The 22402-nt window shown below is 41.0% G+C and overlaps 1 protein-coding gene and 1 long non-coding RNA gene across 8 annotated transcripts in view; one reads left to right on the plus strand and one right to left on the minus strand.

Annotated features, from left to right (window-relative positions):
* The window catches only part of Glurib (Glutamate receptor IB), a 212217-nt gene that overhangs the window by 23690 nt on the left and 166125 nt on the right, over positions 1-22402 (plus strand). The gene's annotated exons all lie outside the window — the stretch shown is intronic.
* The window catches only part of LOC139106286 (uncharacterized), a 102826-nt gene continuing 95406 nt past the window's right edge, over positions 14983-22402 (minus strand). The window contains exon 5 of the long non-coding RNA XR_011546327.1: positions 14983-15853. This is a non-coding gene — a long non-coding RNA (uncharacterized lncRNA). The remainder of the gene's footprint in view (positions 15854-22402) is intronic.

Below are 22402 nucleotides of genomic sequence, written 5' to 3' on the forward strand. Positions count from 1 at the left end.
GGCTTAGAAAAAAAGTAAAAAAGAAAAAAAAGAAGTCGCACTATCGCGGTCTTTGACATGCTTGTGTGCTAATTGCAGCGTCAGCCGTCATTCGAAACCACCCGGGTTATTTCGAAGCTTCGTAACCGGAGAGGGCGAAAGTAATTACCGGCCGCGGCGCGTAAGTAATTAAGTAGCCGCCTGGCGGAATGCACGAATTGCAGAACCGCTCGCTAAATTGAAGGCACGTCCAACGTGTAGCCGTGTAACCGTGCACATGTACGGCCGCCTACGGGAGCTGGCTGCCTCGCGCGTGTAAGTGCGAGGACCGGGCACGCGCGCGCTCGTCTATGCCGAGGCCCCCCGTCCACGTTGATGGCACCTATAATTGCAGCACGGTTAATGTAATCATTCTTGAGCATGCTACCGAGATACGTGTCGCGGCATGCATCTAGTGCCTCTGATTAACTCCGTCTTTCCCCCTCCCCCCTCTTGTGTTCACGATTGCGCGAGGAAGTACGGTACGATCGAAAGCGAATGAGGATAAAGCAACGGGATGGACGGTTGCGTTTCACTCTCGAGTTGGAGAGCGCGAGTAGTGTACGTACGTATGTGGGCATACAGTGGTCTTACGTGACCAACCTCGTAAGTACGCGTGGCCGCGATCGACACGTAGGAAATGAGTATTGGCCGATCAATAATGGAGGGATTCCCTGAAATATTTAGTAACAATCCACTTCCGCAGGATTTCGTTAAATGGACTGAATTCGTGAACCCGTTGAAAGGTTTCTCGTAAGAGCCGGGCTTTGTGACTCTTCGGGGCGTGCGTTTCGCGTTGCTCTCGTAAATTCTATTGCATTTAATTGTATTACAATGCTTTTGTGTTTCTTTTACCGTCATGTACGTACGTATGAACGGTAACAGAAGCTCAATTAAAAATTTTAAAAATTAAATTAAATTGTATTTAAATACTTAATTTTATTCATACGACGTATATGTGAAAAGAAAAAATATATATGTATTGAGACAAGTAAAAACTGTAGACACACATAAAGACATTTATAAATCATAATTCATTCGACAACGGGAATTACGTCTGGTTATTGCAAAAAATATTACTACAGTCATAATTAAAAAAAATAATTAATCCATATTATGCAAATAAATATTAAAATTTTTCGATAATTGTCTTCACTTTATATTTGATAGTTACGCGAAACACTTTCATTTTTAATGTTTACGAATGTTTTTTTTTTTTTTTTACGCTTACGGGTTAACTTTACGCAGGTCAGTTTCGCGCAGTTGTATATATTTTATAATTAGATTCCCTTTGTGTCCCGGGTTCCCGTTAATTGCCGTCGAATAATTCCCTGCGGAGGGACAGCCTGTGGTGTTTTGTGACGAAGGTTATTTTGGTTCAGGATTAGTTGACAAAAGGCAAGTATCGCCTGCGAAGGCTGTTAACTATCGCCGGCTGTTGCCGGGCGAATGCTCGGGGTCAAATTTAATTGTAGTTAACGACTGAAAATTAGTGTACATCCTCTAGGTGCACGCGAATTATTATTAACGTGATACCAAGTGTAACTGCGAATATAACTGCGACTGCAATTCCTAATTCCGCGAGGTGGTCTATGACATAAAGCATACCGCAGAAATCTAATGGCGTAATGTATCGATGTTGCGCAATATAACTCTACGTTAGAGAACTCAATACAATGGAGCATACGTTTATAATTGACGATATTGCAGAACACATTGCTGTCATTTTTGATTTTTTTTTTTCTTTTTTTTATAAACCTTGCACAATATAAATTTCAATAATAGAAATATTTAATAGTAAATGTCCACTATTGGCAAATAAATTGCATTTATTTATTTACTCGCAATATTTATATTTTTTTTCCTACAATTTTTTTTTTCTGCATTTCCTGTTTTATTGTGCAATTTTTCAAATATACAATATTTTATTTTTTTATAAACATATGTTCTTCAATTTTGGTTTTGTCTCTTGTATAAGTTACGTTCGCCGCGATATGAAAACTTTTCAGTAGTCAGGACGGTTTTTAATCGGAAGACTAAGCTAGGAATTTATTTCACCGCTCGACGCGTTGTGTTTCAAACCATTTCGACGTGATTTCATATTTCACCATTAGCATGGATATCGTTTCTATATCTTCAGCGAGAACAGCGTGCGAATTATCCCGATTTGTCAAGAGCCACCTGCCCTCGGAGAAAATCAATTAGCTGCAACTTAGCGGTAGACCGTACCCCGCGCGATCGATTCCCATACGCGGCGTGGTAAATTATAAACGCAACACCAGTTGCATCCGGCATAGTTGAAACTGTTGCAATTACCGCGGAACTTCTGCTTGACGAAAACGCGTCCGTCAAATCTCGCCGTACCAACGGTGAGAATGTTAGCTGTCGCGGGCTAGAACGTGTCTCGAGTAGCTAGCAACCAAGTATCGTGTATCACAGCGCGACGTATACGGGGCAGGCGAAACCCCTATATACGTGGGGATGATAACGGTGACTATTATTAATCTACGTAGGAGCGCGCGGCAATCAATTACCCTATCTTATGCCACCTCAACGTACAGCCGCCATGACCCCCAGCGCAAAACGGTAACGCCTGCAAGTCCAGGGGCGCAGAACAATGTACCTATACGCTAACGAGTTTCTAGAATCCCGGATATCGTACGAAGGGTTTGGTTACGCGAGCACCCGCGGTAGTGTGGGGCGGCGAGGCTTTATACGCACGTAGTGACTTCGCGTAGAACATACAAGCCTTCCGGCGCTCGCGTACTTTTCCTCGCGCCCGGACTCGCGCGTAGTAGATGTTTCGCATGTAAATTTCAACGCGTGCTTCCAACGCGGAGAGGACTAACGGAGAGACATCATTAAACCGTACGGGAATGATACGCCGTGGATGTGACGCAAAGTCCATCAGCGCCGGCAACATACGGAAATAGCGCGTGGCGATAGAGATATCGTTATCTGACCGAATCACTTGAGGAAACCTCAAGCGTATCGTAATAATCGGCGAAGTTAATACGAGGGAGTGATGATACAAGACGCTCCGAGCGTGCCTTTAATGTCGTAATCGTAAATATATATAGTATGAAATTAGAAGAAAAGCATTTTGTAACTCCGGCGGAAACTTATCGGACGCACTTTGATGGAGATTAAAAAGACGTTAATGGGAACGTATAACCATTTTACGAGCGTTTACGGGCAAAATTTTTACGCAGCGGTATGTGATGCACCGCGAGAGGTGATGAGAGCATTTTCTTGCGATCGAATCGCGAATTTAACGCGGCCGATTGAGCACTCCGTAGAATCGAACCTGCTAATCGGTGTGGACGTAAACGACTCTCGTTATCTCCCTTCAGTGCTTATCGATTCGGCGAATCGCACGAGCGGAATCCGTTTAGACGGCGCTATTTGTCAGCGCCAAATGAGGCGATTACACGCGCCGGTCCGACGTATATATACCTGCGAACGATATTTAATTAGAACCCGATCGGCACCGCCATTGCTCCGCGGAATCGTAGGAACGAACGAAGAGGCTGGAAAATAGACGGCCGTCTTCGGTGTATTAATCACAGAGGCCTGATACTTATTAATATGCATCAACGGGGCGTATACATTTGAGTTATAAGTGAACGATTAATTACCTTAATTGTATAATTCGTAATTAATATTCAAGTAAATATTACATGATTATGAGACACGGCGACTAGGAACCGCACGCGAGTCGTATTCGCAATGAATAATACATTTTCTCTATTATTAATCGGAATACAGTAATTGTACAACGTAACGTGAAATAAAATATTCATACGATTGAAAACGATTATTTCATAATAAATTAATTATGCAAATGTCACGGAATAAATTACACCTCTGTTGTCTCAAGGTAAAAGGAAACGGAGATAAAATACACATTTTTATAAATATGCAATGGATGAAAAGTCTTCCGAGTCTCGCGTAATAGATTCACGCGGAGGGTTCTCGCTCTCACGGCTGAAAAAAACACATTTCACGGCGAGTGTCATTTCAGCGCACTCCGCCGCGATATAAAAATGTTCCCTGGCGCGTTTTGAAGCTGTCCGTCGCAGCGCCGCTTTTCGAGACTATAAAAATTTAGGCTGTTTCCGCCTTTCGGATAAAAATGCTTTTCGTCAAATAATCGTTTTATGTGTTTATTGTTTCGCTTGTTTGTACCGTTATTATCACACTCCCGGCTTAATTACTTTTATCCCGCCGTTGAAATATCACTCTCTGAAATATTTCTCCCTTTTTTTTTTATATATATTTTTTTTTTTTTTTTTTTGCACTCCGGCGATAATGAAAGTTCAGTTCGCTGAGAGCGATGGAATTGTTTACAGAGTAATAATGACTATACGTGCGCCGTACGGGAAAGCTTTTGCCCTCTTTATTCATCGCGACGATACAAAAGGAGACTCAATTCGTTCCGAATAAATTCATCGAGTCGGATTCAATGGAAGAGCCGGCAATATCACGCGGAAAGAACGATTCATATCGAATTTAAGGCCGATTTTACGGGGAGTCAGCGGATAATCCGACTGCGAGACCGAGACGCCGTGCTCGAGGGTGAGAACGGACAAGATGAATATTCCATGCTAAATTCGCGGCGAAAGAAATCCGACGTCGAGGGAGAACGAGAAGAAGGAGACGGCGAGTCTCGTGACCCTTTTCCGCGGGAGATTTACCACTTGTTTCGGAACTTCTTCGTCGCCGAAAGAAAGAATTTAGCTCTCGTTTAAGAACTTCGGTCCCCTCGGTACCTCGTTTAGTATCCGCGATCGCTCGGCGTGTCGACACGCTCGTCTAACAAATTCGCGCATCGATATTTATACACAGATGAACGATAATCTCTTTCGCCGTACGTGCTAATATTCCAAAATTGGCAGATAATATAAATTAATTATTACTGGGGCTATTTTTAATTACATAATCTATTAATTCGAACAAAATGTAGTATTTTTAATTAATTTGCACGCGTACCCCTTCATGGATATTACGCGTCGTAGTTATAAATATTAATGTTAATTTCGTAATATTCGGTAAAATTCATTTACGATACGTGCCTACATGAATTCGTATAAAGATTTTTTTTTTTTTTCCTAAGACGAGATACTGTACTATTCGTTTTATTGAAGATACAATTTTGGGGTAGAAAACAGAGGTATGCAACAGTAGTGCAATGCTGCGTTTGTGCACCAGCCTACTTCCGCTCGAGTAAATACAACCTTAATTAACACGGCGTCAGCTCGCACTTCCCTTCACAACCCTTCTCCACGGACTTACGACACAACAAACAGACGTAATTCACGCAATTGTCCTTCGAACGAGTAGACATCACGGACGAAGACAGTGCATTCCTACCTCGCAGACCGCGTCGTAAATTAATTAAGGCTGCATTTCAGTCGTTCCAAATCTATTTGCACAGGGGTTAATATTTCTGTAAATGTCCTTCGCGTTTTCTTCAAAGAGTTCTGCTCTTGCAGAACAGACCCGTATACTTCCGGGACGTATCTCCAGTGAAAACGAGAAAAGATATTAATGCAAGGCAATTAAAAAAAAAAAAAAAAATGCTAGCGTAATTAAAATTAAAAAACACGATCGAGAATTAATATAATATTCGATAACATTATCATTAGTACGTATTTGCATTTTTAAACAAAATTATTCGGTGTATTACATTTTGTTTAAATATCTCACGGTATAATTCGTTGGAAAAGAATACGGGGTTTCCTGTCAATGATTTTAAAGCGTCTCTTTATTTTCTATTTTGTGGACCCGGTAAGGATGATTTTGGATATGTGTATGCCAGTCGCGTCATGCGCGGACGTAAAATGTGATTTCAAGAATCCGCCGGTAAATAACATTTTTAGAGCCGAGGCTCGAAGGTACGCGCCTCCGTCTCTTTCTCCGCTTATTCATGAGTATTTGACTTATTCAAGAAGCGAGGGTCCGAGAAGACCTGAATGCGAGAGGCCATGGACATACATCGGCCACCGATGCGAGGGTAATATGAATCCAAAGGCTAAACTTACCGTGCATTTCAGATTTTCTCGCAAGGCTGTACGCATACGAAAAGCGCATATAAGCTCCGCGAGCGTACGGCAAATCGAATATTTATGAAATAACGATTAATGCGCATCCTCATTCTTAATCTTACGATTTATTCGAATTGACGTCGATACATGACGCGATCATCATTCATGCCTGTCGATCGCAGGAGTTTTCGACTTTGCAGAATCTGAAATCCCTCCCCCGTAAGTTTTGTAGTGGAATATCTTGTTCTTGAATTTAAGTAGAATTTATTTCTTTTCTATCACGGTATATACGAGAAAGTAGCTTTTTTTAATTTTTTATTTCTCTCTTTCTTTCTTTCTTTTTTTTTTTTTTTACGTTTTGCGAATGTTCAAGAAGAATACTGTTTCGAAACTCCTTTAACCGCTAAATCGATTGTTTCGTGGGAACGAAGATTTTTCTTGGCGATCGCAAATCTGGGTCGAAATTAAATTACCGAGTTGAGGCGGACCGACCGCCGAGCGTTGAGAAAGCTCGCGCCGTTTCGTTTTGTACCGTAAATACGTCCGACCTTTCCCGATAGTTTCAGTGGATCCAGTTGATTTCCTTTTTTGCTACGCGGCTAGTTCACACGTCGCGTCCACGTGCTGACCGGCGGGGTTTCGAAAAACCCGCCGATGGAAACTTTTCCAACGTAACCCTCTTTAGCCCCGAAAACGATGGCGGCAAACGATCTTCCGTCAACGTTTTCCGTCACGTGTTTTTACTGTGACTTGCCCGTCGACCTAATGCGGATCGACGGCGAAAGGGCGGAGAACGAGACGAGGGGGCAGGCGGTGGGAAAGCGAGGGGGAGGGAGGGAGGGAGGGGGTGGCGGTGAGGGGCGGCAGTGCAGAAAAGTTTAGTGAATTCCGCGCTGCTGCAGCTAATCTTCCAAACTACTTCGAGTTTAATTTCCCTTATCGCGACTTTCAGCGCCTTACGATCGGCGGCGAAGTTCTTTTTGTTTTGTCGCGGCGAGAGCAGGCTTGATTATCCATTACCGCGTGATTTATTAGCGCGGACGTTAGCCGGATTTACCCTTTGGCTGCAATAAATAGCGAAAGATTTTCGGAGGATTCAACGTTTAAATCCTAATATCAATTTCGACGGTCGTTCGAGCGCGTGCCAGCGCGACGAAATAGCTTTAGCAATATCTGACGCGCCCGAATGGTTTCTTTATTTTATCGTTAAGCGATTATTTTTCTCTTGCGGCATTCGAATGTTGTTTATGGATTGAAAGGCGGATGAAAATACGCGGGGGATACATCCTCAAAATTATATAGTATATATATATTCGCAATAATTATAACTATTATTATTTAATCTGCCAAAGTAAAAAAGTTAGATTTTAGTTGGTAAATGCACAGCGTTATTCGTAAAATGCGATTAATTGAGATAATTAATTAACTTGATGAAAAAAGCTTTTTTAATCAAAAGTTAATTAATTCATTTGTTATTCCAATTTTTCAACATTAATATTAATAATTGTTTTAAAATGTACAATGAAATACGACGTTATACAGGGGTAACGATAATGTTTTCTCGTAGTTGGACGCGAGCCGATGGGCAGGAGAGCGTTAAATGTTTGACGTGGGACATTAAATAAACAGTACGCATGGGTGGTTACGTAAAATCAACAGTGGGTGATGTAGTCGAGAGGATCTTGATGCAATTCCTAAAACGTGACAATGCGCCTCGATTGACATTAATTAACGACTGCTTTAAATAACATTGAGTTTTAATCCTCAGTTAGAGAAAAAAATAACTTTTTTTTTTTTTTGCACGAACATGAAAAACTCACATCTTTTCACGTTCTGTAAGCGTGAACTTTCATAGAAGCGATATATGTATTGTATGGAAAAAAAAATTAGTTAACTCGTCATTTATCTAGTTCATAAACGCGTTTAAAAAAATGCGAATGTATTTTGCTATTAGCTGTACGTCGTTAAACGTTCCTTACATTTACGCCGTTCCTCATATCTTTTACGTACGAATTCAAGCGCAATCGCGATTCAACGCGATTAGCCGTGTCACAAGAGGGTTGATGTGACGAGGGCTGACGATACGGGGACGACAATCTCTGATTTCTTTTTTCTTTTTAGTTCGGGTCATTACCTTCGTTTACCACACCTTATCTCTGTATAACTCCGGCCACTCGTTCTTGTATATTCTGTCATCGACTGAAACACTTGTTTCTAGATACGCCGACATCGTCGGTGTAACTTAAAGCCAACCAGGTCCCCCCCATCAAAAAGACGGGCGCCAAGTCGTCGACCGGTCTTTTGCTCGGATTAACGGGCTCTTGCCGACTCACCCCGGCTGTTCGAGTCACCCCTTTTGCCCTTGTTTCGCAATTGCAGTCGCCTCCCCCTTGTCGCGTCCTAAGGAATCGCTCGTAAACAAAGCCAGAATAAATTGACATTTCTCCGCCTCTTTTCTACTTACCATTTTCTCCCGAGTCACCCTCCGCGCACCCACCGACACCGGTCGAATCTTCGCTTCGCAACCCCTTTCGCGACGAATTTATCGAGTAATCCGACGAAATCTGACGCTAGAATGTTAAAGTAATTTAGAGCTTCTGTCATTCCGTTCCTCTCCTTGCATCTGTCCGACATTGCATTTTGAAGAACAAAGAATTATTCGATGAAAGTTATGAAAAAGTACGAAAGAGAAAGAGAGAGAGAGAGACATACAATGCAGCCGTGCATTTTTCTAAAAGACATCAAATAGTTTTGATAAAGAAATATCAAACGCGATAATATTTATTGCTTTTAAATTGAATAAAGTATCCTTTTAGCATTGCGATGCGGGGAAAAATACGGGAATGTAAATATCCGGCTTGTACACAATATAAAAGATCAGTGAAACTTCGTGCATGTTTCCACGTACCAAAGAAACACGGATATCTCATATGAACATGAATTCGCAAACGCTTTCTTTCCCAGTTATTTTGGAATATTGTAGATATATCAGTAACTACGATAAAAGTTTTCGCCGAGGCGTTTGTTATCCCGAATCCTTGTATATTGCATGCGAAATATTTATAAAACATACACACATTACTCCCAAAATGAGATACGCACCTCGAACATAAATAGGAGATACGAAATATATACAAGGTGATAATGTGGGCGAGCAGAACTGGGGCATAAAGAAATATTACTAATTAACTGACTTCGTTCGCTTAATTTAATTTCTATAACATTAGTATAGAGAAAGGGAACATATAATTTGTCCCCGTAATCTATTAGCACGTTTTTTTTCGAAAGACACGACGAAAGAGAAAGAGAGAGAGAACAAGTATAGTAATCAGGCTGCATATATTCGACGTAAATTCTTTTTATCTTCGTAACATGATAGCGGTGGGCAAACTGAGCTATTGTAAATTTTAGAAAGACTCTTTGAAGGGGGCAAACGTTATTACAATAGTTATAATTACGACTAAGAGCGCCAGACTGCAGTAATTAAGCATAGCACAGCATTCATTCGTTAAAAATTCTTTTCTTCCTGTCGGGATGAATCGTGTACCTCGATTACGAGCGGCGAGCTCCTTCTTTCGACAAGAGCTTGATAAAAAAAAAAAAAATAAAAAGAAAAAGAAAAAAAGGGGGAAGAAAGAGAAAGACTTCGATGCCAGCCTCTTTGTTGCCTTTCTGCTTTTTTCGGCTGTCTTTACTGCCGCGCGGTTATTTAAAAGGGAAAGATAGCGGAGTGCAATGAAGGATAACGCATTGTCCACCAACGGCGCAGTTAAAACTTGTCTCATAATTACTCTCATTTAGCACCATCCCCCTTTTTTCCCTCCTCCCCTCTCTTTCCTCTTTCTTCTTGTTTGACTCTGTATCACCCCTTTCTTCATTCGCTCCGTTTCCCGTGTCGGCATGGCGAGCACAGCGTGAGGTAACTCGTTCGTGCTCTACTTCAGGCATTAAATCATGCTACTTTATAATATCCTGAAACTCATGATATCTTATAAGCGCAAGTTACGTCAATTAATAGCGTCGCCATGCGATATATCTTGTACTTTTATACATGCATATATATTCGATTCAACGCACTTTTCGGAATATACTAAATTAAAAACGTAGACGACAGACTGAAATTCTGAATAAATAAGTAAGTAGAACCTTCTTAAAAATATAATTAATTTGCCAATTTCTTTAAATCTTCGTAAAACAAAAAAAAAAGAAAGTTCTTGAGTGATATTTTTTAATTTCTCATATGTAAATTTGTTTTATTGACTTTTTAACTGAATTATTAGTTGAGTTGTTTCCGGTTACGAAACTATGTATTTTTCTCTTGTTACGCCGGCTAACATTTCACGGAATGTTTGCACATGAATTCTTGATTGCGTTTCATCGGTGATCGGCACGATCGTTGGACAGATTTCAAGTTACTGCAACGCTTTCATTGTCGCGCGAGATCACCGGATGGTGCCGGACATTCCGCGGACGCAATTCGAAATCGTTTAAAAAATAGGGAGAAAGGGGAGGGGAAGGGAAAAAAGAGAGAGGAAACAAATTTTCGGTGTTGTTTCGTCAGCCGCCAAGTGCTCTCGCGAGCTGGGCGTTTACGCCCGGTACGGTTTTCCATGGAACGTTTCCATTATTTGAATACGTAGAAGTCCAGTTTGCGGACGCAGTTTCGCAACGCGCGAACTACTATCGCGATCGCCCGATTATTTTTACGATAGCGAGCAGAACGGCGAAATGCGCGAATTTTTCCAGCTACCGGTAGGAAAAGAGAGCCTCTCGAAACTCGGTTAGTATCGATCGAAATTCGCTTTATATGCTTTGCTTCCACCATTGCCGACTTGCGCTCCGGTTGAGCCACCCTCTCCCCCGCGTGAGCAACCCCCGTGACCGCTATCCGCGGTATCTCCGTCATATTTCCATCCTTGTTTACATACGGCGTGTGCACACACCGAGCATAGTGGCGGTGCCCATTGTTTGACTGAATGTAAAACAGTTCACGCGCCACAGTCAAGGATTCAATTTTCGATTGATGCGATTTTAATGGCGTGTTTACTTTGAAATCGGGCAGCGCATCGATAGCAGTATCGGCCTGCATCAACCCAGGGTAAAGTACAGCAGGTGTTTTTTTCAATGGTAAAATTAATGGATTTTGTTCGAGAGAGTGCTTTTTTCTTTTTTTTTTTTTTTTTTTTTTTTTTTTTGAGGAAACGAGCCTGAAAGAGTGAAAGAACTATTCTATGCACGACTTTTGTATAAAAAAGAAAGAAAATTTGCAATCTACCACGTTTTGAATTTACATATAATGAAATAAAAACGAAGTCTCCACTAAAAATATGATGCCATTGCATGCATATGATTCTTTTGTATTTATGCCTACGGATTTATTTATACAGAAATAAATTGAAAAATTTCTAGCTTTACTCTTTCGCACTTTCTATCTCTTTTCTAATCTTCTCCTTGTCTGACATTTATTACTCTAAATTTAAAATGTAACCATGCGAACAATAAGAAATTAAAAGCGAATCAAACATCATCTTTTTGTAGGCGGAATAATAACATCGATAATCGGAATAATAATTAAAATATAGTTATTTTGAACAATACGTCTTGAGGCTAAAAGTTTTTTCTTTTTTTTTTTCTCAATATTTGCGGCGATAGATTAATAAATTTTTCACGTAAAAGCACTGTTTCGAGAAACTGGGTCTCGCAAAACGAGAGAATTCTTTTATATACGCGACTTCCGTGTAACCTCAGGGCAAGCGTCTAACTCTCAAAGAGAAATTTACACATGCAATTTTTGTAGAGAACCCAAAGTATGCATTAGTTGTTCAGTTCGTGCATCATCTACGTGTTCTACGTAGCCGGTAGAACGTGTATTAATTTTACTATTGCGACAGTTTCGCGTAGCAATTATTATACTGAATTAATGCGCGATAAAGTATTAGTCGGTTGCGAAAGAACGGATTTTGATAAAATCTATATATTAACAAGAAATGGTTAAATACTCCTGGCGTTACAGGTACGTACGTGCGATTGTACGTCGTTACAACGTTTGATAAGGCTTATTGGTAATTTCAGTCGTGATATCTGTCACTCGATTGCGCGTATAATAATCCGCGGTACGTAACAAAGGATTTAACTTTCGATTGACGTAGCAGTCTGTTTACTTTGAAATTTAGCACCGCGCACAGATACGTCGCTCAAAGCCAATGAAATGTAACCGACTATACTACGATCGGGAACAATGGTGTCGGGTTTTTTAATCGAGAAAATCGGAGACGCGCAGTGCGATATATTCTCTATCCATTTGCCCAAGAGTTGAAATTTGGTTGGCTCGATTTTTTACCGGACTGCCACATAAACGTAGTTTTTTTCTTTTTTTTTTTTCTTTTTACAGCACGCTCGGAAATAAAAATTAATTAATACAATTAAGTACATGGCCATATATGCAGTGGAAAAATTTCGGGTGTAACAATAGACATTTGTGATAACTGTGGCTATTGTCCAGTCGTACGTAAAGCTGGCCACACCCCATTGTTAAGAATTTAATTCTCGATTGATGCAATTTCAATAGGGATGTGTAACCCACTTTGAATTCCAGTCATTGCTTTGTTATTTGAATTCGGAGTCAATCGAGTAAAATCAGTACAATTATAATTATAAAATGTGAAAAGAAAAATCTAGGAGTATAGTAACTTGAACATAAAATCACAAAAATAATTAAGCACTCGACAATTTAAATAAAAAAAAAAAAAAAGTATTAATCAATGCCGTTGTTCTGAAAATATTTGTTAATAAAATAAAAGCACTAATGTTCGATAATGCCCGTAATATTTATATGTGGTACTGTAACGACTTGAGAATATTACACTGAAGGTTTAACGCCACTGTATACATGACTGTGTGCACGTTAAAAAATTGACGACGGAGTATTGATAGCTAGCTCGCAGCGTAAGGCATTCGAAAATTACGAGGCAACTTTGTTGGAAATAATTAATACTATGAGGAAATTGTTTGACCGCGCAACGAACAGAAATTAACGGACGTTGCAACTGAATTGCTCGTAAAATGGAGCTAGGACAAGGATCGAGAGGCAAAGTAAATAAAGTTCAGTAGCTGGCCTGCTTGATGGCGGTATGACATTTATTCTGAAACTATTAAAGTCTAACTTTGTGCAGAGCTATTGGACAGACTGATGTTGCGCTACAAAATATATTGGTGAGCTGGAATTAATTTCGCTTGCTATTACTTTCTTTTTTCAGTATCTCGATCAAACGTAAGCGTATGAAAAAAGAACTCTTTCCAAGAGATTATATTACAATTTCCTCATAGCATTCGTTATTTATATAAGAATTATTTTGACAATCGACGTCAAGAGAACGAGTTATGTAATAACGTTAATGAACTTACGTCGGTGCACGCGGTATTCATTCGAGTTTATAAACGGGGGTTTAATTCCTCGTCGACGACGAAATAACAATTTGCTCATGCTGGCAATGTTCCTGACGCCGTAGTAGACTTCCAATGGCCGGGTCAGCTAGTAAACGCTTCCGTTATCAAACCGGGTTTACGCGCTGTAAGTTGAACGACCGATCGCTTCGCGAAATTCGCTTTCACTAGTTAAATTAACCGTGGCGTGAAATCGGCTGGCCTAATCCCGCGCAACGGCATTTTAAAAATCGCAAGACGCGCGAATGCGATACGTTTCTTTATCGGCATGCGAAATCCTCCCTCGCCTGTCTACGCTAAAGACAAAATATTTTTCTCCCGTCTAGGCCAGACTAAAATTCTCAGGGCGTAGCGAGAGCGCTCCTCGCGTGCGCGTTCATAATACACACTTCAAGAGTTATATTTCATCTCGTTCAAATAAAGGGCTTCTTCATGTACTAGCACCTATCACGGCGGATGATTTTCAACTCACTTTTGCCCCGACACGCCCGAGAGCACCGCGACATTATACATAGAACGCCCGCCGTTCGATGGAGATTTTCGCTCGCGCGTGTTCATGCCTCCGCGCTCGCGAGAGTCGTACGTGCCACAAATATATGTGTGTATATGCATAATAAAAGGATATCCCGACAGTGCGTGGCCCGAGGCGTTGCGAAATAGAAAATTGGCCCATCCATTTCTCGTAGCACTTTTCCTGCCGGGCGGGATTGCTCGGCCCGCGTTGAATAAATGCATGTATCTCGAAGGCGCAGCTACGGCGTTCCCTCCTGACTTCGGCTCTCCTTTCGCACGGATAGTAATCCTCTCGCGTATAATACCCCCCTAGGAGAAACGGAAACCAGGGACCAATGATTCGAATCGATGAAGACGTATCGCCGAACCGCGCCAACTCTCCAGGTCGGTCTCTGACTGCTGTTTCGTTCCTCCTGACGGTTACGAATGCCAACAGAACTTTCTCCCCCCAACTATTTCTATCGAATAACGAAACTTCTGGCCAAAAGAATGAATAAAATTTTTCGAGGTAGACAGGAGCCAAGAATAGCTTGGCCGTAAACAGGCAGAAAACAATAAAACGTGCTGCTAGAAAAACTGATTCTACCACGGGCTCTAATGATTGCGATAGTAAGCCGGTGGTTATTCGTTCCCTTGTTCGTATTGCCGTAAATTGTCGTAAGGAAAGAGACTGTCGCTTAATACTCCGTTTTACGACCGTGCCATACATCCGTTCGAAAGATTCCCGGTGGGTAGTCCCTTCCGCGATCTTCTCTAAGGAGCCGGACACTTGCGTTCGTTGGTAAGGCATTATGTGGAATCGAGCTCGCAGTCAGCTACAAATGTCTTCGAAACAGTAGCCGCTTCTCGCGGCACACAAGGACGAAGAAAGACGTAAGATGGCCGCGACAGAAACGAAAGCCCGGTGACGAGAAAAACTTCGCCTCGTTATTCGAGGCTCAACGAAATCCCTCCCGTTCTTGCCCGCCGGTTTCGCTGGTAATGCAGGTGAGCCAGACAAACTGCGGTTTCGCAATTTCGTCAGGGGCGGGGGGAGAGGGGGAGAAAAAAAAGAGCGATTCACGGGTATAATTTATAATTACGTTATCGTCAAAGGGTTCGTCTGACGCGCTGCTGATGGCAGGCAAAATGTTTCACGCCGTCAGAGGGGAAATTTCGCGAGGTAAAGCGGAAGCATTGCCCTTTCCTGATGTATGTTATTACGTCGGGAAATTACGCTATTAGTCTATGATGTCATACATTTAGATTTAAAGACCGCCTTACGAAATATAACCTTTCTGTGACAAATGCGACGTGCATTTTGATATTAGACCACGGGCTAATTTTATAATTAATGTAGATAGCGTGCAGCAGTTTTACGAATAATACGGTAATTAAGTATATTTATTTTTAGAAATATTTAATTTTCATAAATAGAATTAATATATATTTATTAATTTGGTAAATTATTCGTTTAGACGCTTAAAAACAGTCGAGATTTTGAGTATACTTGAAGAAACCATGCACGCGCTATTTTTTTTTTAAACCCCAATTACAAACTACAAAAATTAAAAATTATACGACTTACCAATCTGCTTCAGCGGAGTTGTAGAATTCCGACTGTAACATAAAATGGAAAATATTAATGTAGACATGCCACTATTTTAGTTAATAAAATTAATAAAAAAAAATAAATAATTTTTTAAATAAAGATTTTATTAAAAAAAAATTTCTGCTTACCTATGAGTTGCTCCGCCGATGCTCGATGCCTTTCCTAGGCTCTCCTCCTCCTCTCAGCACTGGCCATGTCAGGTTGGTGCTCCTTCGACGAAAGTCTTCCTCTCGATTTTCATCTGAAACAAAAAAGTTATATTTTATTAGTAAAAATGACAAAAATTAAATAAAAAAAATTAAAATTAAAAGTTACAAATAAGTAACGCAGTTGCACACGTTTCACGTAATTTTTTAAGTTAGGAAATAAATAATTTTGCTTATTAACGAAAATTGCGAATATTGGAAATTGTTGATTAAATGCAAAGATATAATTTTGAAATTTTTCTTTTTTTTTCGTATCGATATGTAGATCGTTTATCGGAGAAAATAATAAATTAGGCGTAATGGATGTTAGGTTTTGTGGAATAAATAGAAAGATAAATTTATATTTAATGTGTTTCAATATCTGAACGTGTATTCCAATAATTATTATGTTCTGCATTTGCTAATCAGCGAGCAAAATCATTGCGTCCGCATTGGACCGAGTGCTCGTAAGCGTCATCATATGATACGTTGAAAGCAATGAAAATCAAGTAAATTTTAAATGCAAATTTCACGAAAACGATGATGGAAAGTAGTGAGTTTACATATCGATATTTTATGGTCACGTTAATGAGGTAAAAAATTGAGGATATTATTTCTGGTTGTCAGACTTCAAACATTCGATCGTGACAGAATTTTGTTGTAATTATCGGAAGTTATTCATAACGGGAAAAGGTATGCGGGAATATAAAACTGCAACACTGCAGTTTTATTTAAAAAAATCAAAGACGTATTAAAAAAAAATTAACGGAATAGATTTATCTTGAAGGGAAAAACTAAAAAAGTTTTCACAAGTTAATAACTTTGCGATATAATTTTCCATTTAAATTATGAGAATTCGAGAGGCGATTAAGAACATAAATTTAACACATGGCGAATCATATTTTAATGCAGTTATGCGCGATGATTGGAATCTGCGCGTTTCTAAAAAATCGCCCCGAAAAGTTTTTCAATAAAATAGAAAAAAAAAAAAAAAGCGAGAAAAGAGAGAAAGAGAGAGAGGAGCAATTGGCGTAGAACAGCACGCTGCCTATTCGTCCAAGAACTTTTGAAAGAGCCCTTCTATTGGCCCGGGTTTGAGAGATCCAAAGCCATTATCGGCTGATATATTATCGGCGCGAAAGTATAATCGTCCGAGCGAGAAACTGACCGGATGCAGCTTTCGTAGCTCGGCACTCCTTTAATCCGAGAGTTTCTTTCGTAGGTTTCTCCACTTCTGCTCGTCCGTACAGTTTCTCCTTCGCTCAGGCCACCGCGGCCAGCCGGAATGGCCATCCGCTCCGGCGGATATGTATATATATGTATATACATCGCCACCGTGCCACGCGAAGAGACCGCCGGGGAACTTTTATTCGAGCGATCCCGGCCCGCGCGACTCGCTCGAGTGGTCAGACAGAAATTTAAGTTCGGCTTTTTCGCGAAGTGCTTCCCCCTCGAAAGAGAGCGGTTAGCTCGTAATCGGACCTGCCTCGATGGTTACCGGCCGTATACGTAGCTTCTGGAAGAACCGACACTCTAGTCAATGGTGATTGAAACGACCGGTTCTTTAAGTGGAAAGAAGCGCGGGGAATCTTAGCACTGACCGGCGATTCTTTAAAACGGAACGCGGAACGGCTTTACTTCCTGACTCGCGCGCTATAGCATTCGATATGTTGCAAGCTGGATTAGTTACCGTCGTTTTATTGAGACGTTATAAGAGCGCGAAGTTTGTTCCTTTTTTTTTATATAACAATACAGATTTTTAATTATATTTTAGTATAAATTTATAAACCCGTGCAATATCGTTTGTTGGTTGTTATCTAAAAAGCTGAACCTTCTTCGGAATTATCTCGTGAGCCTTTACGCTGGCAATTTCGACGCCAAGTAATATTTTACCAAATTTATATGCGACAGGCGGGGCAGGAAATATTCCAATTACATGTGCAACAATAAATGTTCGTAAATTGCTGACCCGGTGCAAACATCGTAAATTTTACGACGCGTTACCGGTATCGAACATAACTTTGATTCTACGATCGACATGACGCACGTGACACGGCCACGACCTTAACCCCGCGTCGAATGGGAGGCACTTTCCGCCTTCCTTCTTTAATTCAATCGTCAGTACCTAGCGCGAAAAATGTTTTGGGCGGCAACTACCGAGATAAAAGCTCGAGCGCGGGAACGAAGGGAAACGGAATATCGCGCTTTATACTGCTTTGCCCCAATTTCTCGCCGTGCCGCGAGTGTATCCAACTCACGTAGGACGTATCAAGGAGCTTTACACCCGAAGTACGCTTCGATGAGAGTGAAATAAAACGAAATGTTTATGCCGCCGGTTCGAAGGGGCAACCACTCTTCTTCCTACGGGTACACTCCTTGATCATGCGATCGTAGAGCAAAAGAGCAAAGTGGGATGCCCGGTGGGATAAGGTGTGAGCATCCTACGAAAAATGTTGGCGAATTTCCCTCGATCGTTTCGGAAAAAAAGAGGACCGGCGGCGTATACTTTTATTTTAAACCGCCGTTGCGGAAAACACCAATTTACATCGGTACAGACACACGTCGGACGTTGATTCTGGTCGCCTACGTTTTTATTGTGTCGCGAAACGCGCGCGCATACGTGTGCGGATATATAAAGCTCGCGTGTACGAGCGCTCTTTCGTGAACGTTTACGTTTCGGACGGCTTAGCTGGTGAAAAGAAGGCGAAGCTGCTTTCCGAGAAACCCGAGGCACTCGTAAAATCCTTCCTATTCTCCCTTTGCGTTTCTATGCAGAGCGCACCCGGCTATTCTTACATAATACAGTGCCGCGTGTAATTTCTTCCCCGAGAAATTTCCAGATTTCCCTGCCGATTGAGAGCCAATGGTGCACAACGGAAGGCGCATTGATTGCGCGCGGATAAACGAAATAATCGCGTGCCATCGAGACAATTAAATTAAAAGCTATAAAGACTGGCGTCTTCTTATAACATTCCTTTGTACGGGCCGGGCGAAACAAGAAACGTTGATCTCGATGTCTCTGAATTGGCAATTAATCTAGATCTCCTTAGTTTCTTACTTTCAAACGACACAGGTCGGTAGACGGTATTTAAAACGCGGCGTTCGTTTGTAATATTTCTCACAGCGGGAGTCTGCGAACTTGATTATTTCAACGCGCCTTTCAATTTCGGAAAAAAAAGAAAAATTCCAGGCCGGGATCGCAACGTAAGAGCCACGCTTTTGCATTATTATTAACATCCGTCCCTTCGAAACAATCGTGAACCCAGTTTGTACTACTGCGGAGAGAAAATGGAAGGACGGCGAGAAAGAGATAAGCAAGATATCTTTGGAAATTTCACGCGGAGCGCTCATAACCGATAAGTCGGACGAGTGTTCTGCGTCCGATAATATCCATATTCAATGGGCTCGATGGTTTCGGACGGATATAGCCTCGATGCGCGCGTGACGGTACACCGAGCCCTCTGCCATGTAATTGAATGATGGGCCGGCGAATGATATTAATGCACGAAGATTGGCACCGGGACACATTGGGACGATCGTGGAATATATATGCTGTCATTGCCGGCTCTGCTCCGCTCTGCCCCGCTCCGCTCGGCTCGACTAGATTTCGGCCCGGCGCGCCTCACAAAGCATCGGACACCAGCGATCCTACATCCGGATTTCTCGGGGAGACGATCCGCGCGCGTCATATGTGTACGATCGTGAACGGGAGAATTATACGCGGTAACCCAGTGCCAGACGATTTGTCATTATCTCTCTCTCGCCAGTCCTGCCGATTGTCGTACCTCCGCGTATCTCCGTACTTGGATAATGTTCGCTTGTCGATGAGCGAATTAAGCAAGGCGCGGTTGGCGCATTACAGACTCGCCCTGCAGCTCTCGCCCGGATTCCCCCCGCTTTGCATATTCGTTCGAAAGGGTGGGAGTTAATCGCAAACGATTAGGTCCGGGGAACTTGAGCACGAAATGATGTAAAGCTGTAATGACGTAAGCTGGGGTAATACATTAGGCAGATTGATACAAAATTTATCAATACGCTCTCGCGATGAAACGTACGCAGAAAATGCAATAACAATCCAATCGATTCGAGCGAATTTAATAGTTATGGAGAAATTCGTATTAAATGTTGTTGTAGCACTCACCCTCCCCAGTGACGCATGTGAACTATCGAACGGGCCAACGATACGAATCATATTTTGTTTGTTCTGTAGAATTAAAAAAATTTGTGAAAAAATTTTTTAATATAAAATCCAGGCTTTTAATCATTTTATTATTATATATTATATATATATATATATATATATTTAGATAAAAAATATAATGGAATAAGCAAAAAATTCGGCCCGGGTATATTTTATATTATATGTATAATTATATGCAAAAGAGTACCTAAAACAATAGTATAGTCGTGCGTTTCATATAAATGTACGAAAAAGTAACAGAGTAATAAAAACTGGTCAATTTAAAGGACAGGAAAAATATGACAGCAGAGAGATAACATTTTTCAAGGTTTTTGAGTTGGATTTGAAGTTACCGTCACGTATGGTCGCGAACAAGAAATATATAAATTAATTTGTTTTTTTACTTCAACGTTATTTAAATTATTTCCAATAAATTCTGCGATGGATTAATGAATCGGCAAACGTCTTGTTAATGCCTCGTGCATAATTATTCAAATATGCAACTCACTGATTGTTACTATTGCTAGACAATTGCTCTTACTGTCGTCTCCATGTTCGATAATCAACGGCGGCACTTCCGATAATCAGTACAAGTATCCGAGGAGGGAGTGCTCACATATCGCAAATACGGAACTGCGGGAATCAGAAATCGATATTTGTTGTTCTCTATACAACACGTCTACTTATAGTCACAAATTATTGTTATTTCGGGAACTAATGCGAATTTTTTTCATTACCGTAAAGTATCAGTCGATAAAATATTTAACAGATACAACGTTGAGACGTCAGATTTTCTGAGGAATATGTTGCAGTAAAAAAAAAAAAATAGAAAAATCCGCAAAAAATGAAATTTATCGCGCACGAATTTTTATTGCGTTTTAATTACGTCCTTTCGTCCGTGTGACACGTATTTTTCTGAAAGCCCCCAGCCGTTCGTCGAAATGAGAGCGAGTGTGCGATGTCGATCGTGCAATCCACTCGATGGAATTCGATAGCCGTATAGATGCATTTTTCGGACGACCATTGCGCGATCGACTCAATTTCGAACAGATCGAAAAAGCGGCGGACCCGATTATTTCGACGTCGAGATTTCGTCGCTTGACGGCGAAACGATCGTCGATGACGGATCTCGATAAACGCGTCCACGTACGTTGTATCCTTGACAAAAATATATGTGTATGAGCACGTCGCACGCAATATGCGTGTACACGCTCGATCGGCGCGCGCGTATACACCCGCTTCTCATACATGCAATTCGTTTTAGCACTCGGGGTATCGACGCCGATTCTCGCGATGCGCATCAGCGCATTCTGTAATCTATGCAGACGAGGCAGCGGGTATCGTCCGTTTCGCAGTAAAACTCTGTCCGTCGATATCGATGACGTGGATTTCGCAGGAATGTATGCCCCTCTTCGTGTATCTGGGCGTGCATACCCTGGCCGAGGTGTGTGCGTACACGTGTGCACCGCGCATACGTTAAATTGCCCTCGCGGCACAGCGGATGTTTAACATATCGCTACTATTTTCTCCCGACGCCCTTCCCGATGCCGGTCCGCATCGTAGATGTCCCGCAACGAGGCTACTTTAGCGAGAAAATTCTGACCAATCGCTCGAGGAATTGTCCCGATACGTATTCGAGGATCGGCCGGGTGAATATATCGAACGTTGTCACGTATGTACCGTACCGACATCGACACGTGTAAATATTTATGATAAATAGCCAGGAAATCAAGATCAAGGGATATCGTTATTTGAATCACCGCTTATGGCAAATAGATGTGTTATCTTCATTGCATGCTCACGGTTCAATATTAATGAGCTCAACATTCGATTAGTTACATAAATAATATAATTGTAAATAAATAGATAATTACGCTATTTGAGGATAGGATTCACTATTGCATTTATTATAATCGAACCTGGTTCGATTCGTTAAAAATTTTTTTTACTATATTTAACGGAATAAATCACAGTCGCTTTCGTTAAAGTGGAATCCGCAAAGTGAATTTTTAAGTGCTCAGGGTGTTAAATTTCACCGGCGTTAAGAGTCTGTTCGTCGATAAATCAGTAAAATATATCGCTACTCGGGACAGAGAAACCGGAACGTGTTTTCGATCAAGACACGATGTAGCTGCTACGCTATATGTATAATAGATTTAACTAGCAGATAAATTTCCCGCGGGTTAGATTAATCAGATATAAGTATCATTCAGAAAAATACGCATCGCTGCATATTATACTGTGGTCAATACATATTTTTCAAGCATCTTTATTATAGTAAAGCCTGACGATGAAAGATACGACAAATACGATTTTCATATAATATCTTTAATGAAATTTATTAATTAATAAATTTAAAAAATAATTTATTTTTCTCGGTCGTACTTTGCAGAAAATATATTTTTGTCAAAAAATTAATTTCGTA

This window comes from Cardiocondyla obscurior, linkage group LG10, assembly GCF_019399895.1.
Source record: "Cardiocondyla obscurior isolate alpha-2009 linkage group LG10, Cobs3.1, whole genome shotgun sequence".
Classification (NCBI taxonomy): domain Eukaryota; kingdom Metazoa; phylum Arthropoda; class Insecta; order Hymenoptera; family Formicidae; genus Cardiocondyla; species Cardiocondyla obscurior.